Here is a 4,653-nt window from a genome sequence, read left to right as displayed (position 1 = left end):
CTCAGGTGCGGCGAAGTCCGACCGTGACTCGGACGGGAAGCGATCCTGTGGAGGCGGTTCAGGAGCGGTGAGGCTCGACGGCTACTCGGAGCGGTCGGTGGATCCGAGCCGGAGGCGGAGCGAGGTCAGCCACGGGTCCGTGTTGGCCTGGTTTGGAACGATCCTTTGACCAGCCAGCATACTACTTTTGGTAATTGATGGTTGGGCTTGCTCTAGTAATTTTCATGGGGCGGGTGATCAGTGCCTCGGTAGATCGCAGATCATCGGCTGCACATCTAGACACAACCTTGTTTTTCTTGATTTTTCTTTTACTTTTGCTGATACTACGAACGTGATAGGCATCCTCATCTGGAAAACCGGCAGATTTAAACAGAACGATTGAAGTGGAGATTCCCAGTCCGTCTCAACGCGACCTGTGATTGTAGAATCGCCGAAAAACTCTTGTTTGCGGACTCGGCGGATTACCAAGGTGTATGCAGCGGCCGCACAAAATCTCTATCTCAGTCTTGCATGCGCCATTCCGACTGTTCATTGATGACGCAAATCCATCCATCCAGACTCTGTTCTGCTGCGCATCTCTCGATATGCGATAGCGGCGGCGCCGTACTCGACACACCTTAATTTATTTTAAACCTTAAATCCCAGATTTGAAACCTGGACTAATGAACTTGATACAAATCCTTCTGAACCGGCTTTCTTCGTCCAGAAAACTGCAACTTCTCGATCCCTGGGAGAGATCCCTTCAAGAACTCAACACCACCGTGCGCAGGTCCCACAGTGGGCGCCAACTGTCATGGAATTGTCACCTCAGATGTCCTTAGTGTGAGGACTTAGTCGCGAGGCCAACGCATCTATGCGGTAGCTTGAGAGGGGTTGAGCGGAATCGAGAGACGCAACACAAGACAAGGTTTTAGACAGCTTCGAGCCTCGGGAAACATCATCCGGTAATAGCCCTACATGCTGTTTGTGGCTAGGTCTCATTATCATCACGAGGGAGTCGCCGTAAACCGGCTCTCCTCTAGTTGTGTCTAGCCATAGAGACAATTTCTTATTGCTTGTTCTTCTTTGGGGAGCCCTGCCCCTCCTTATATAAGTTAGAGGGGAGGGTTACATGTGGAGTCCTAGTAGGACTACGACTAGCCTATCTTCTGCTACAAGCCGGATATAAGTCCGGGTCTTGATTCCTTGTAAGGAAGATATTCCTCACGCCTTTCCTCTTAAGTCGGCCTGCCATAACGTAAGTCGGCCTTCTGGGCCTTGAGCTCCTGGGCCCCCGGGTCTTGTCGCTCCTCTGATCCGCTTGCCAGGTCACCCTTAAGTCGCCAGGATCAGGCGGGTCGCTTATTGTGTTGTCCAGCCAGGGCGGGTCATTAGTGAGTCGCCAAGTCCGGTCGGGTTATACTTCCAGCCGGGTTACACCGCGGGGTATATCCCCGACACCGGCGCCTGGTGGTGTCGGATTCATCGTCCGACGACTCTGAAGCGCACTCCTCCCATGAAGACGAGGAGGAGGAAGAAGAGGCCTCTCCCCCTCCTACGGGGGGAAGAAAGAAAAGGAAGGCCACCCCAACTAGGGGGCCGGAGGGTCCAAGAAGGGAAAAACCCTTCTTCCGGACTACTCCACCAACGCCGACGACAGCGGAGAGGAGTGGCCACCCAGGGCCAAGCCCCTGGCAAAATCGTAAGTATCCGGATACAAGAATAACTCATGGCGCTCCTTTATTGCATAGTATCTTCTGACGCCGAATATAATCATGCAGTCTGCCCAAGGCCCGGCTCGACGGGTCGAACGGCTCCCTGGATTCGTCGGATGTGAATAGTCTTTCACTCCTGACCGCTACCTCCCCTCGCCCTACGGACGATGCCGAGGTGGAGTCCCAATAGGGGCCAAGCCAGGAGGAGGTGGCCCTGGAGGCGCCACAAGGCGACCTCCCGGACTCCAGGCGCAAAGGGGATAAAACCCCAAAGGGATCTAAGTCCGGCCCCGGGCCAGACACCGCACCGGAACCTTCAGTGGTTCCGGAGTCCGGCAAGCGGCCCCCTATTAAGAAGGGCAAGCCTACAACGCCGATGACCGCCGTCCAACTGGAGGCGCCGGATAATTTGCTGGAGGTGCTTAACGGCGCCTCCATCGATGAGGAGCACCGCACTATTATGAGTGCGGTGATCCAGAAGGTTCAGTTCGCCAAGAGCGGGCTGACAGAAGCATGTGCCAACCTTCTAACCAGCTTTGAGGTATGTATTTAAGATATGTAAAATATTACCGCATAGACAGTAGCCCCTGATGCTCAGTTTGGTGTTCGGAAAGAAAAGCCGGACTGAGGATCTAAAAAGATATACACAGGAGTCTAACATAAGTATGTCAATATGGGAATGCAGGTTGCGCTGCTGACCTCTACCGCACTGACTGCGGAGGTCGATGTGTTGAAGCAGAGCCTTGAGCGGTCCAAGAACAAGCTTGGCCTTGCCAAGAAGCAGCTCGAGGATAAGGAAGGTAAGTAGTACGTTATGTAAGTATATAAAAAGATCTGGTTGCAAATAATGACAGGACCAACGTGAGTATTTCAGGGGCCACAAGCGAGGTGGCGACCCTGAAGGAAGCGCTGTCCAAGGCCGAAGACAATGCGGCCGTGGAGCGCACCGAGCGAGAAAAGCAGGAGGCGTGGGTGGCGGAGGTGTAGCAAGAGCTCCACTCTCTTGTGAAGAAACACGAGAGTTTGGAGCTTGACTCAAAGACTCGAGAGTCTGAGCTTGCCTTGGCCCTTGAAAGCACCAAATCTGCCAAGGCCAAAGCCCAAAAAGCCCTCCAGGAAATTGAGGCGATGAAAAGATAGCGGCGGGTAAGGCATTCTTTATGCAAAGCAAGCACCTGAAAGTAAATTACTTGTTACTTACCCGAGTTCGGAGCTCTCCAGGAGCATTCACAGATCTGCCCCGTAGTGTGTCCGACGCCGCCGCATTCTACCGAGCCGAGGAAGGGAGCTCGACGGAGAAGGTGTTCTGGTCCTAGTATGTTGAGGCCGGATACCCGGTGCCCTTGAGCGACCAACTGAAGCAGCTGGTCGAGCTTCATAAGGCAGCCGAACAGGCCATGAAGGGCCTTATAGGCCGGCTATGGCCTAGGGAGGTCATGCCTGGGAGCTACTTTGGGCTGGTGAGGCGGCTGGTGGATGCCTGTCCATGGCTTGAAATCATCAAGCGCTCCGTATGCATCGAAGGCGCCCATAGGGCCCTTGCCCATGTTAAACTACACTGGGGCAAGATGGATGCTGAGAAGCTGGTGACAGATGGGCCACCGGAGGGGAAGGAGCATCGCAAGCCCGAGTTGTATTATGAGGGCGTCCCGAAGGGTGCCTGCCTTGTGGCGAATGAGTGTTCCAAGGATGTATATTTTGAGTAAACTCGCTCGTGATATCCTGTGCGCTGAAAACTTGTTCATATGCGCTAAGCAACGCTTTTTGAATTTAAAATATTACCTTGTGTGCGGCCGTTTATTAAATCTGAGAGATGCGAGTCATCGGCTTCTACCCCCATGCCATGAGTGCTGGTGTGTTCGGGATAAATCTGAGTGCTCTTGTTCCCATTCTTGGGACCTTCGAGGGAGGCGCTGAGCACAACAAACAAGGCAATCGGACTATAATGCTTTATCACTCTCACTTAGCCATAGAATTCTATAATTTTAAATTTCGGCGAAGCCCCTAGTATTCGGAAGACCGAGTTCGGGGCACTATCCACGCCTAGGCTGGACAAAGCGAGCTCCTCGCTCTAAGCGGCATAATTCTTTAGGGAATCGAAAACCTCTCGAACAGCGACCGGCTCTCGCCCTATCATGACAGTCAGTTTTAGCTTTCTCTACTGAGGTGCTTAACTGTAATGCCCCGGATTCGATGCACCAGGTGTCTGCCTGTTATTCGTCGTTGTAGCCATGTCATGTTCTTGCGTGTTGCATTTTATCATGTCATCATGTGCATTTCATTTTGCATACGTGTTCGTCTCATGCATTCGAGCATTTTCCCCGTTGTCCGTTTTGCAATCCGGCACTCCTATGTCCTCCGCCGTTCCCCTTTTGTCTCTCGTTGTGAGCGGGTGTTAAACGTTCTCGGAATGGCCCATGGTGTGCCAAGAGGACTTGGTATAGCACTGGTAGACCGCCTGTCAAGTTTCGTGCCATTTGGAGGTCGTTTGGTACTCCAACTGTTAACCGCGTAGCGCGCAAAGCCCCTTTTTTCTTGCAGCCCAACACCCTTCCAAACTGGCCCAAAACCCATCTAAGTCCCCTCCATGCTCTCGGTCGTTCGAGCATGATGGTGTGGGCGAAAACCGTGCTCCATTTGGACTCTCCTAGCTCCCTCTACCTATAAATATGTGCCCCTCCCCGAATTTTCGCGCAGTCCAAACCCTAGCCGAACTCCTCCCGCCGCCGGACATGTCCAATCCTGCCGGACACGTCCAGCTTCCACCTCACCCCGGCGAATCAGCCGCCGCCACGTCATCGCGCCACAGTCCTCGACGTATCAGAGTGCGCCACGTCGCCCTCGCCCGCGCCCTCTCTCTCCTCCGCCGCCCGCGGCCCGCCGGGGCCCGAGGCCGGCCCGCCCAGGGTCAGATCTGGGCCGCCACCCCGGATCCCGCGCCCGTGCCGCCTGCGCGCCG

Source organism: Triticum dicoccoides, chromosome 6B, assembly GCF_002162155.2.
Source record: "Triticum dicoccoides isolate Atlit2015 ecotype Zavitan chromosome 6B, WEW_v2.0, whole genome shotgun sequence".
Classification (NCBI taxonomy): Eukaryota; Viridiplantae; Streptophyta; class Magnoliopsida; order Poales; family Poaceae; genus Triticum; species Triticum dicoccoides.
Note: the sequence above shows the minus strand (reverse complement) of the source record.